This window comes from Triticum aestivum, chromosome 7A (genome assembly GCF_018294505.1).
Source record: "Triticum aestivum cultivar Chinese Spring chromosome 7A, IWGSC CS RefSeq v2.1, whole genome shotgun sequence".
Lineage (NCBI taxonomy): Eukaryota > Viridiplantae > Streptophyta > Magnoliopsida > Poales > Poaceae > Triticum > Triticum aestivum.
In genome coordinates, this window is record NC_057812.1 from 333,159,358 (window position 1) to 333,173,560 (window position 14,203).

The following is a 14,203-nucleotide window of genomic DNA, read 5'->3' on the forward strand; positions in this document are numbered from 1 at the left end:
AAAGGGGACGAAGCGGACCCCCCAGCAAGATCCTTGTCGGGAGGCGGTTTTGGCAAACCCGGCAAGACTCTTGCCGTGGCAGCTCGCCCCACACCTACGGAGTGAGTCACCCTTGAGTCCACTGCCCCCATGGGGCAAGGATTCAGGAGACATCCCCATGGTGGCATGCAGATCGTTGTGAAGACATTCAAGATCAGATACACCCTTCAGAAGATAATGACCCTTGGTGGGATCCCAGCCAAGGAAGACCACAAGGCCCCCGGCAAGAGCCTTGCCGGGGCTGACAGTAGGCGCCACGGCAAGACCCTTGCCGGGGCCCCGGCAAGGCCCTTGCCAAGAACACCCGTTGGGCCACCATCAGGCCCACGTCAGTCAAACCTCCACCGCCTTTTACGTGCAGCTGCCGACCCAACCAGCTGGGCAGGCACCTGCGTGGCGGCATGCAGATCTTCGTGGAGACCCACCACTGCGCCACCTTAGCTGCCTGCCTTCCTACATGGCACCGCAGGCGCCGCTGGCCAGGGAACGTGTCAACGTGAGAGGGAGCGGCGACGGACGAAACATGGCTCTCCCCCGTCCCCGATAAAGCAAGGACACCTGGGCAAGACGCATTAAATGCGCCTTGTCATGTAATGCGAGGGATAACCTCGCATCACTGCTCCCTTTCCACCTCTTGGTGCTACTGTGGCAACCCCTTTTCCTATAAAAGGAGGCCCGAGACAACCAGGAGGAGGATTCGGCTTTTTGGAGCTCCTCACGCCCCATAGCTAGCTCAAGAACATAGATATACAATCCACCAAAGCAGGAGTAGGGTTTTACGCATCCCCGCGGCCCGAACCTGGATAAATGAACCGTGTGCTATCTGTTTGATCCGCTCTTCTCACGACCCCGCGCCCCGCAACCGTAGTAGGGATTCTTGTGATCCCATAGGTGTCGTTCCCACCGACAATCCGTGCAAAAGATGGTGGGGCGCTCCCGGATTCCGGGTGTCCCACGAGTTGGCGACAAGGAAACGAGTGACAGTTTGGACACGGTGCAAACACGAGCATCTCAAACATCACAAGCATTCGTTCACGGACGTCGTCTCGGGGTTATACCTTCGGAGCATGCAAAGGGGACGGTTCTCGGTCGTAGAGGGAAGTAGGCGTTCTCACGACAGCGGTAGTGGAAGTAGTCGTTCTCGCTTCGTAGATGTTCACACTCCGTAGGTGTTTGGGGTTAACAAGGAACTTGCCGTCCACGGGTCTTCGAGGGTCGACGGTACATGTTCTGTAAACGTTCGAGCGGCAGTAGTGGCACACATTCACGGAGTAGGTCTTACATGTCGACGGTCTTATCGGAACCTCGTCAACGTTCGCGATCCACCTTGGTGATCTGAAGGGGTACTTGGCATCATGGTACTTGGGTCTTCGGACTTGCCGGTCTCGGTTCTTGCGACGGTAGTTGTACAAGGTCGTAGTGGGAGGTAGTGGTACTCGCGAACTTGTCGAATCCACGGCAACGGTAGTGGAACTTCACGGATTCGTGGTCTCCAGGCGGTCTCGGTCTTGACGGAGGGGTACTTGACGCATCCCAGATATGTAGTCGTACACGGTGTTACATATAGCCAAACTTGAGGTGGTCTTGGCGTCGGACTTGCGGCGTTAGGACAGAACCATGGCGAGGTACAACAGCTACCCCACGTCCATGACAAAAAATGGAGCTCGGGCAGATAGTCTAAACAGCTAGGAGGGGCGTGGGTGGAGCAACAACATAACACCAGCAAAGGCCATGGCGACATGGAGCCTTGGGCACCATCGGGGTGGAAGGGTGTGGTTCCTGCCAAGCTCTCGAAGGGGCCGGCCATGGAGGCAGGAAGGTGACGACGCTAGGGATCGGTGTTGTGGCTCCGGGGAACTCCGGCAACACAGACGACGAAGGGAGCGAGCGCCGCGAGGCTCCCGCTGGGCGCTCGAGGTGGCGCAGGCACGCCGGAGCCACCGGATGAGATGCAGGTCACCGGGAGGTTCGGCAGGGGCGCGAGGCAGCTCGCAGAAGCACCGATGGTCGAGGACGGCAAAGCAGAGGAGGCCGACGAGGGGATTGGGCGTCGGGTCAACCTCCGGTGGCGGCGGAGCTAGGGCTCACCGGAGCAGGGGGGCCGTGGCTCCATGGGGCGGCGCTCGAGGTAGGAGCCGCGGACACAGGGACTTGGCGCGGCGGCTCCTCAATGTTGGAAGCGGCGGCGATGGTGGCCCCGGCGGCGAGGGCGCATGGCGGCGGGGAGTATCGAGGAGAGCTGCTGTTGCGAGCGAGAAAGAGAGATCGAGGGAGATGGGATCGGGCAGAGGAGGGGTAGAGCACGGTGCCTCCTCTCCTGCTGGCACGAGGGGCAAGCGAGAGGGAGTGCTGGATGAGGGGATCGGGAGATTGGGCTTAGATTAGATGGGCTAGATGGGCCTAGGGTTAGAAGGGAAAAGGCTGGCCTAAAGGCCGGTGCAGATGGGCCATGGGGATAGGCAGGGGCGCGGCTGGGCCTAGGGATGGGCCCTAGAGGCCAGCCTGCTGGGCTCTCTCCTCTCTCTCCTTCTATTCTTTTAAGAGAAAAGAAATAGAGAGAAAAAAGGAGGGTTAAGGAAAGGATTTTGAGCATGGGGATAATTTTCCCGAACTCACAAAAATATGCTCGTTCCAAGAAAAATAGAAAAAGCCCGGTCGAACAAAAGATTTCAAACTCATTTGAATTTAATTCAAATGGGTTTGAACTGGGACGAGGTTTCTGGAGTGACCAAAAATGTTGAAATTTTAGGTGAAGCTCCAGAAAATGACGAAAGGATATAAGGCAAGGTTAGAGAGTCAACACTCCAAGAAGAAAAGGCCAAGGAATTAATATGCAAGTGTGTTATAGGTGATTCCAAAGTTAATGTAATATTTATAATAGCTCTCTAAATATCGAGAGGATATGTTGTAAAGAGAATCACCATGTGAATTCCCTCGGTTTAAATGGATCAAAGGTCCATGCCATTATTTAGTTGAGTTAAGAAAAAAAATGACATAATGGCAAGAAGACATGATGCAATGCACATGATGCAAAGAACCAAAACAAAACACGACAACACTCGGGAACATGGAAGGCATCTGAAGCTCCGGTCTTGGGGCGTCACATTTATGTATTGTGTGAAGTGGCAATTGTAAGCCAACTCTATATCTCTTTCTTATTCAGTACATGGGATGTGTAAAGATTACCCCTCTTGCGACATGCCTACAATGCGGTTATGCCTCTAAGTCGTCCTCCGACACATGGGAGATATAGCCGCATCGTGGGTGTTACACTGGAGGACGTCGACGGTGGGTGAACAATAGGCCGTGGAGGCAGTCGATGGTGGAGATGAACAATATCCCGTGGAGTCCCGTTTTGCGGTACGCCACACCCCTCCCAATGAACAGGACCATCATTTCGACCGTAGCGCTCCAACACAAGTCCGTTTCCTTCGTTTTGTAGTACGCCACACCCCTCCCTATCAACAGGACCACATTTCCACCATAGGAGGTTCGTTTCCTCCATTTTGCGGTACGCTAGACCCCTCCCGATGAACAGGATCCCGTTTCGACCGTGGCTAGTCGAACACAAGGCCGTTTCCTCCATTCTGCGGTACTCTAGGGATTGTTTCCATTAGTTTTTCTGTCCAAGCCGGTTGGCTCCCGATGAACAACACACGTTCCATTGCCTCCCGATGAACTCGACACATTCCGTTGCCTCCCCAGGAACACGATGACGACGCAGTTTCTCCATTCCGACCCAGCCATGTACACGAGCCCTGGCCATACGTATGCGCGAGTAGGCGTTTGAGACCCCGCTCGTATGTACGTACGTGGTCGTATTTCCTTTCTTGCACCATGGCCGCTGTACGTACGTGCACGCCTCTACTACAACACATGCCCTTCCTTACACGGCCACGGTTCATCACTGCAGCCTACAGACAAACCGATCGTATGTACATACACGTTCGCGGCCAGAATGACAATGCTACGTATGATTCAACAAGGTGGGTCCCGTCTGTCAGGCACTTACTTGCGTGCGAAGATGTAACTAGTGGGTCACAATAGTCAAGGGGCGAATCATTTTTTTTGCCCGCAATATGGACACACTTCATTGCATGCGAAGATGTAGTTGATGGGTCCCAGTAGTCTGGGGGGGAAACATTTTTTTCACGAAATACGATGGCTCGTCCGGTGGGTCCCTACTATCAGGTGGAGGAATCATTATTTTGCACGTAATCAGGAGGCATTTCCTTGTGTGCGGCCGTGGACCCAGCTGTCAGCCTCTCCACGTACAGTACTCTTCTGATGGAAGTCGGTCATTGACCACATTGACCACGCCGCGTCGAGAGCACCAAGGAGGTGGACGACGGCAAGGCCTAGGAAGGGGACGACGCGGAGCCGGGGAAGACGCGACAGTGGATGCCGACGCGGAGAGGAGTACGAGGGTTCACTGGTTCGGATGCAGTGTGAGGCTGCCATCGCCGCAGGGCCTGGCCAGCGGTGGGAGTAGTAGGGGGCGGTGAGGCCTCCGCGACAGTACAGCCGGCCACGGGAGGCAGGAGCAGGTGGCACGACCGGCGCTGCTTTGGGCGGCTGGAGCAAGACGACCAGAGGTTGAAGAAGCACTACCGCCGTTGGATGGACATCGTATGGTCACTGGAGCTAGAATCGTTCATATTGACTAATTTGACAAAGCCCTCCGTCCCCGTCAACTTAGTAGGCCCACATGTTAGCCTCCCACTATGGTGGGTCGCAGCTAGCAGGGAGAGTATTCATTTTTCTGTGCGTAATAAGGAGGCACTGCCTTGCGTGCAAAGATATAGTTGGTGGGCCTGACCTGTCAGCGCGGGGGGGGGGGGGGGGGGTTTCGCGAAATACAGAGGCGGGTCCCAGATGTCAGGTGGAGGAATCATTATTTTGTGCGTAACAAGGAGGCATTTCCTTGTGTGCGGCCGTGGACCCAGCTATCAGCCTCTCCACATACATTGCACGTTCGATGGATGTCGTTCGTTGATCACGTTGACCACAGCGCACTGAGAGCTCCAGGGCGGTGGACGACGACGAGGCCTAGGAAGGCAATGACACGAAGATGGGAAGACGCGGGAGTGGAGTCACAAAAGAAGAGGTGTACGAGGGTTAACTGGTTCTGGTGCAGCGTGGTTCGGCAGTCGGTGGAGAAGAACATGAGGTGTGGAGGGGTGGAGGGATGGCCTGGCCGGCGGTGGGGTAGCGCTTCACAGCGAAGCCTGCTAAGCAGAGCTGCTAGCAGCAGGAGGCGGGAGCAGGTGGTCTCGACGGTGCTGGAGGAAGAAGACGAGAGATTGAAGATGGATGCCGCTCGTTGGATGTAAATCCAATGGCTAACGCTGTCAGAATCATTTGTTGACTAAGTGGACAACGGCTTGCGTTGGCTTCAACGTATTGGCCCACATTTCAGCCTCCAAAAATGTGGCACGTATTCAACCCATTTTTAGAACTATAGTCCATTTGCTGGGCTGGGTGAACAAATAATGTAGCGTCCATGCGGCCCAGTTTTTTTTCCTAAAAAATTACAGGCAATTTGCACTTTCTCGAAATACACGATTTTGCTGGGCTGATTCTACTTATAATGTTGGGTTGGGCGCAACAATGTTATCAAAAAAGAAATAGGGGCTGAGCATTTTGTTATAAATATATTTAAATAATAGGTGATTTATTATTACATTGCTCCTTAAATCTTACCAAGCTTTTGTACACAATCATCAGGATTTTCGTTGCCAAAAAAATCCCGGATTTTATTGTTAAGAAATTATTTTATTAAGTTAATAAGATGTGGGATATTGTTTTCTTACATATGTAAGTAACTGTTAAATATATTATGACGATAACTATAATAAATAATAACATATAAAATAATTTAAATATATATAATATAGTTATCATGGAAACATAAGTTGGACCAGGCGTTCCTATTCTTATATAGATAAATAGAACACACATGTGTGTTTTCTTCAAAAAAATACATAAATTGAGCTGCCGATGTTTCAGGAAAAATAAAACCTCGGATGGGAGGTCCATAGGTCGGTCGATTCATGACGACCCTCAAGAAAATACAAACCGGGATGTCGTGAGCTACGCATGTTAAAAAAGAAAGCATAGACAGGGCAGCCCACAACCCAGCTGATACTTGTTGCCCCAATGATAGTAAATGATACCTGCCAGCTCCCCGGCTTCGTTGTGAATTTATCCCCTTTAGTAACTACATTGAAGCACCTAAAAAATGGTAACTATGTTGACAAACCCACGGGCCCCAACGTCAGTACATAATTAGGAGGAAGTATTTTTTTTCTATGAGGCACTTGCTGGCGTACGGCAATAGACCTAGTGGGTCCCGACTGTCCGCCTCTCCACATACAGTACTCTCCAGATTCCTCTCGTTTCTTCAGCATGTTCACAACGGCAGAAAGTGGCGCTGCGGCGAGCACACATAGGCGCAGGAGGAGATCTGACCACCTAAGGCAGTGCCTTATTTGTAACGAAAGTACTGAACTATCCCAGTGGCCAAGTGACACTACCGACAGCTGTTCCATCCAAGTTTGATTCCACGTGATGCAGGGAAAATATCTCCACTTGTTTGCCTCTACCATTACTGACATGTGGATCCCCACTGTCATCTACGTACACCACGTCCAACAGTTACGAAAACTTCGTCCCTCGTTTTCTCTGTTTTCGCACACTCGACATTGTGTGGGCATTTTGAAAATAGCATATCTTTTTGACTGTGCATCATATGAAGATGAGCTATGCATGAATGTTGATCAACATGATGTTAACTGGCTGGTAGTTCCATTTTTGACCATGAATAAAACTTCCAACATGATGTTATCCCTGTTTGAAAAGGCCATATTAATATAAATGCTCTACCTCTGAAAGTTGAGTTTCTTATCTGAAACTTGCAGTTTCTTCTCTGAGAATCCCATTCTCTGCACTTTTATACTCGTATGAAACTACATTTTTTAAGTTCTTCAGGAGTATCGCCGCCTTTTCGCTCTGTTGCGGATATTTGGCCATGGATGCCGCCGTCGCCGCTAGTTGGCCCTTGTTGTCAAACCAAGATTGTATCTCCAACATCCTATCTAGCTTCATAGGATCACCGTCTGTGATCCTCACGTATCGGTTGTACTCCTCTGTCGATCTACTTCTCCACAGTACCTTCACTCGCCGGCGGTGGTTTTTGAATGGAAGAGGAGAGGAGCAGCGCTGGTTTTGGATTAGAATGGGAGAGGAGCGACACTTGTTTTGGATTGGAACATGAGAGGAGGGGCGGTGGTTTTGAAATTTAAGAGGAGACGAGCGGTTGTGGATTTAGATTGGATTAGGAGAGGAGCGGCGGTGGTTTAATAGGAGAGGAGCAGCGCTGGTCTTGGAAGTATTTGTTTTTGCTTATTTTGGGTCAAAGTTTGACCACATATTGTATTTGACAAGCAAAATGTGAATGCATGTCACCAAAAATTGTATCGTTTGGTTCGTATCTGAGTGTACTTTCAAATTATATTATTTTTGCAACATATAACATATATTCTATTTGTAAAAATCATGGTCAATTATGACCCAGAATAAAAGGGAGACTAGTTAATGTGGGGTCGCATTCTTAATTGAAGGGTAAATTGATTTTGATTTTGATCGAGTCACAGCGCGCTGGCCCTCTTGTCCAATCCTAAATCGCTGTCACATGCTCATATCACTCATCTCCATTGCAAAACCACCTCCTGTCCTCTCTATCATCTCCATTCCAAAACCACCGTCTCGCCTCTCCCTCTTCTCCATTGCAAGACCACCTCCTCTCGTCTCCATCATCTCCATTCCAAAACCACCATCCCGCATCTCCCTCCTCTCCATTGCAAAACCACCCCCTCTCCTCTGCGTCATCTCAATTCGAAAACCACCGTCTCTCTTCCCATCTTCCAAAGCTAGCATCGGACCACTCAGAAGGACATCTATGCAGAGGATGCAGCAGCGAATCAGGCAGATTGCCGGTGGAGATCAGGCAAAGTTAGCCAGGTTGAATGAGATCCTTACTTGGTTTGACAATGAGTGGGAGATTTCAAGGACGGTGAGGGCCATGTAGCAATGTATGCGAAAGAGCGATATGGCGGCGATGAGGGCGGCGATGTACTCCTCGGCGGCAGTCACACCGCAGTCCTTCGAGTTCATCGATTATCTCCTTTGGGCGATGGAGCAAACATATTTGCCTAAGGAGAAAGTCGTACAGAGGTGGTGGGCGTATAGGTCGAAGGTCGATCACCCAGAGGATAACGAATCGATCGAGTACGGTGTGCCATTCGTGAGGGTGCAGAGCCAGCCGGAGCCACATGAGTATTCATTCTCCCACAGCAAGAGGAGGCCGGATGGCACGATGTTGCTTCCCCGCCGTTCTCCACGATTCCCTCGACACTCCCCTTGGTTCAACGGCGGTGGTAGGGTTTAAGCTAAGCTTCGCACTAACCTAATCTTCCATCTGCTCATGCTTACAATCAGTGTGAGAGCTAATGAAAATCATGCATACAATCAGTGTCGGAGTACTACGCCAATCACCCTAAAATAGCTCTGGACATTTGGGTCAAAGTTGTGACACTGTACAAATAAAGAAAAATAGATTGGTGCATTTTTCAGAAAAGAGTACTCCCTAGAAAACTGCAATATAAGATAATAGTATTTGGTTAGAGGATTTGCTGCCGAGAAAGATCCGTCCATAGAGAGCGCCACACATCCTACTAGTGGTGGTGGATGCCAATGCGTGCATGGAGCATGGTTGGTGTCGGTAATTTTTATTGGCACACCTTGCACTCTGCATATATGCCGGTTCCGTCCGTACATTTGTACAGTTCCACCAAAATGCAGCTGAATAACCCTGTTTGCACAGATAATGAAAAATCATGATTACATTATAGTGGCACTAGTAGATGAAACATACACTAATAAATAGAAGAAAATATTGCAATAGTATCATAGTATGCCATGCTGTGAGGGCGAGATGGGCCCTGCGATGCCTCATACTGGAAATCGACTAAAATTAAGCACCCCAGTTTGCAAAATGCTTAAACATTAACAATGGGACTAGTTGATGAAACATATAATAACAACGTGAAGCACTTTCTTTATTTACATTGGAAATGAAATGCTAGAGAGGACACTCACTCTATTTTAACTGTATTATTACTTCATTTTATCAGTGGCACTAGGGTCGAGCAGGTGGCAAATGAGGTGTACCGTGCATCGCAAGGATGGAGGCCGGGGGCGCTTAGACTCGGATGCTCAAGCTGGCTCTATCTTCCCCCTTGATGTTTCTGTGGTAGCATTTGGGTTGTAATCCAAACTTGGTCAAGCTAGAGCTGCATCCCCCTACCTACCTAGCTTATGTGGCGAACTTGTCTCCTGCTAGTACTCAGTCTGTTCTACTAGTAGTTGTATAACTGCCCGTTTACACTGAGATGTTGTCGGATAATGGTTCTCTATGGTAGGGTTTGTTTAATGAAATCGAAGGAAACCCCCTCTTTCGATATATAAAAAAAATCAGTGGCATTAGCGGTGCCAAAACATTGCCTCAAATTAATAGTGCCACTAGATTAAGGTGCAAAATAATAACATTACTGCTTTATCATGGCAGTGCCAAAACAGTAGCACAAGAGCAGACTCAACATACAGGATCTTTGGGAAATGGTCAGATCAAAAAGGAACATACCTCGTGATGGGAACCATATCTGCAGTCGACACCATCGTAGAAGGGATGACACCAGTCACCAACATGGATGATTCAATTCATGGGACCTTTTGGTGCAGTTCACCTAAAATGAAGCAATGTCCCATGAGCTAGCAGCTTCTTCTTCATTTTTTAAAGAAAAGGGCTCCAACCTCGATTCCATTTCCATCATAAACGAAACCCACAGAGCCTCTTCTTCATTAGTTGCAATAAAATTGAGCAACATCAAGGTTGGTTGTGAAGCTCCTAGAATGTTCAACTATAATTTGGATATCATTTGTGCCACTCAACTAAGATCAAGCGTGAAATGTATATCTCTGTTTGCACAAAAAAGGTGGAAAGCAGGGTGACTATAACAAGTGATGAAAAATACATCAAATGAAAAGAAGCATGTTCCTTATCTGAATGGCAATCCTACAAGGACAGTAGCAATTTCTAAAGTAGCAGCATTGCTAGATATTAGTGTGGGCATTAGGATTAACTATGACAACCGTTAAATACGATATTACTTTAATGGTGCCATTACTTCATTTTACCAGCAACATTACATTAACAGCTGCTACGGAGTTGATATTTCGGCACGGGAGAGTAGGCGGACCAGGACAGTTGCATTTCTAACGAAAAGAAGCAACTTATCTTAATGGGAAATTTAGCAGGACATGAAAACAACATTGGTTTAACGTGTCCTTACTTTTAACAGTGCGACTGCTACATTTTACCAGTGGCATTACATAAGAGTGGCTCGGGGCAACAAACATCAGAACAAGATCTCTGGGTTGCTCCCATTTTTGTTCGGTATAGCCACCTTATATTGTGTGAGGCTCGCAAATCTAGTGCTGGACTTACTTTGTTGACTTGTCTCCTAGTCCCTAGTTTCTTTCCTTTTTCAACCAATAGATCAGGTTTAATTGAGTTTGTACTGCGTTACCCTTTATTTCCCTATTAGACCAAGAGACTAGTTGGATAGCGAGTCTCTGCTACTTTTCGCCCCCATCATTTCCTCTTTCGACCAAGTCCTTGATTCAGGTAATAGATCTTCCCCCACCCTCACCCCCTTTCTTCCTTGTTTGAACCATGTAGTACTAGATTCAAGTGCACGAACTAGTTTTACCTCTTAACAGTCAAAATTTAGGCGGCTTTCGAATAGCCGATCGATCCTATCTAAGAGGGGGACTGGGAAATAGTAAAAGATACAAATGCAGCGATGTCAGGAGCTCGGGAAGTAGAGCAAGGCCAGTTTCAAAGCAATTTATACCTGAGGGTCGCCGGGATGTCGATAGGTGGACGGCGGGAGGCCAGATCTGCCAACACTACGATAGCGAGGACGAAGGGGTCGGAGGCCCTCCCTAGCCAGTGGTGCTTGGGAGAGAACGGCATGGCACGCTGATCGGGACACGCGGGCAGTGGGTAAGAGCCGTCGCTGAAGACGACCGCGTGAATGTTGCACCTTCTCACCTTCCCCGGAGGAGAGGATCCGACTGGATCTGTGACTAGCGCTGAGCAGAGAGAGTGTGTGGCCACCACTGTCGTGTTTAGATCTGGAGAGGATGAGACGGTGTGAAGAGAGCAACACTAGCAAGAAAGCGCGGAGGCTCCTGCCTATATAGTGGAGTACTAGTTTTCTTTTGTCTACCGGAACCGGCTTGACCTCGTCAATGACTGTCGAGAAGTCTTCATGCACGTGCCCCGGATGCGAAGTTGTCATCATTTTGATCTGAAGCACCGGATTATAACATATCACACGAAAAGTGCCACATGACAAGAAACCATAACCTCACTGCCCATAGGAGACAACATGAATCCCGGCGGACAAACTAGAGGAGGATCAAAGCTCAAATTAAAGATAAACTCGTAGAAAAGGGGTCCGTCGATAGATGTCCTAATTAACATAGTCGACTTGACCTAGATGGCAGCCGAGTAGTCTTTGTGCATGTGCCCCCAATGACCAGCGCCTTGGAGGAACTTAGTTGTCACTTTTTAACCCTCGCAGTGATACGAAGCACATGACACCTAGGGCTTCTTTGATTCAAAGGACTCTCAAAGGAATTTTGGAGGATTCTAATCCTTAGGAATTTTTCTATCTTGGTTGTTTGATTCGAAGGATTGTAAACCATAGGAATTTTTCCATAGGATTCATTTGCACTATTTCATAGGAAACATCCCATCCACTCAAACCTGTTTGAAAGAATTCTGCGTTTTTTCTATGCACTCGTACAATCCTATAGGATTCAAGACGACATTCCACTCTAATCCCATGTTTTTCCTATTCCCATGTTTTGGAAATTCTACGAATCAAAGAGGCCTCTAATATTGCGAGATGACAAGAAACCTTTTTTTAGATTTCTCACCAGAACTACAGCCCTGCACAACACAGCCTGCACGATATGTAGACGATAGCCAATCCAGGCATGTCTGCTGGAGTCTGGTCACATGCATGGATGAACAGATCTTCCATGTCATGTAGGGATCGTCCAGGCACCAACGTCTCTACAACACTTCTATAGTACTATCGCTCGTCTCTCTCTTCTTTTAACTCACATGACTTGTGGGGCCGGGGAGTGTGCCTATGGTCGGTTATCAATTGCGGTCCCACATGTGTGTGCAAATGCAATATGACGCACATTCCATTTGGAGAGCGGCGTGCCAGACCGACCGGCCGTCTAGGGTGTGACGCGAATGCAACGGGCGTGTTGTATACTCCGTACATGTGTACAACCATTTTCTTGAGGCTTTGCTCCATGGCGCAATCCGTGGATACAAAATTAGTATATTGTACTATTTAAAAGTCGAGGACGGGGCTTTTCCCACACGGTAAGCAGGGCAGTTCCACCTAGTCTGTATGATAGAGACGTGAGAAGATGAGAGAGTAGGCTACTTCAAACGTAGGGCCGTGTGATTTGACAGCGAGTTACTGCTGGACAGGTGGGGCCCCGTGATTTGACTTGCCATTTTATCATTTTAACTTCGGCGCTGCGACCGTGTGAGTCTCCCGATTCCTGACCACCTCCATGGTATACATGTGCCTCTCCCAAAGCTCCACCATGTAGAGGCTGGCTCTTGCATGAGAGCCCACTCCTCCACTTTTTCTTGGCCTCTTTCCTCCACCTGTGCAAAAATGCCATGTAAGTGGGCTTATAGCCCACTGTTGTACTTGCTCGTATAGGTGCTAAGCCTGCCACATAGGCATAAATTCTGATGTGGCAAGTTAATTACTCCCTCCGTCTAGGTGTGCAAGTCATCTTACAAAAACCAAATAATCCCAAAACACTTAGGCACGGTGCATTAACTTCTACTCCCTCTTTTCCAGTTTATAAGGCTCAAATATGAAATCTCATCAATCAAGGCATTTTTTGAGTGGAGGAATGTATCTCATACTTTACAAAACTACCCCAATTAAACTCATGCATTAAATTGGATTAATTGCAGTGCATGCATGCTTGGCCACTAGATAAGTAGAAACTGTCGGATTTCGTGTTCCGGTAGACCCTTGTGGTTCGAACACTGGGGTGCGCGCGGAGATTTCGCTTCCTACCTACCTGCACCCCTCCGCTTCGCTAAGATCTAAGCTATGGAAAGAACAACACAAGAGACACAAGGTTTATACTGGTTTGGGCCACCGTTGTGGTGTAATACCCTACTCCAGTGTGTGGTGTGGTGGATTGCCTCTTGGGATGATGATGATGAATGATACAAGGAAGAACAGCCTCGCGAGGGTCTGTTCTTGGTAGGGGCGATGAACTACTGGGAGGAGTTCAGCCACCCTTCTCTCTCTCTCTCTCTCTCTGATTGTCTTTCTCCGATTCAACCTCCTATCGAACCTCTCCTCTTAACCCCTCCGAACCCCTTTTCCTGGGGGGATGGCTAGTCCTATTTATAGAGGCCCTGGTCCTCTTCCCAAATATCGAGCGAGAAGGGAGCCAACAATGGCGGGCTAATTTGAAGGGGGACAACTAGTACTAGCTACCATGACAAAAGTAGTCTTCGCCTGCACAAAGCTCTCATGGTGACGCCGTCCTGGGCTCCACGATGACCTCCGTCTTGCAGTCTTCCTGGTCCTGGTCTCGTTGCACCGAAATGGCAACCTTTGCCTGATGCCTCGGTACTCCGCGGCTGCGCTTGCCCCCTTTGCACCAAAGAGGAAAGGAGGACACTGCGCGGGCTGGCACCCACCTGGCGCCCTTGGTCGTCATGGCTTGCGTCACGGGCACCTCGTGAGGTACCCCGCCTTGATCTCTCCGCCTCCTCACGAGCCAGCCTGATGAGGCCGTGCCTGAGGAAGCTTCGCGTCGTCCGCCCCGCGAGGCTTGGCCCCTCGCGAGGGTCTTGGGTCTGTGTTGATGAAGATGGGCCATGCTGGGCCCCCCTTTGAGCCACGCCGCAGGCCGCAGGCAGGCAAGTCTGGGGACCCCCGTTCCCAGAACGCCGACAGAAACATTACATGCA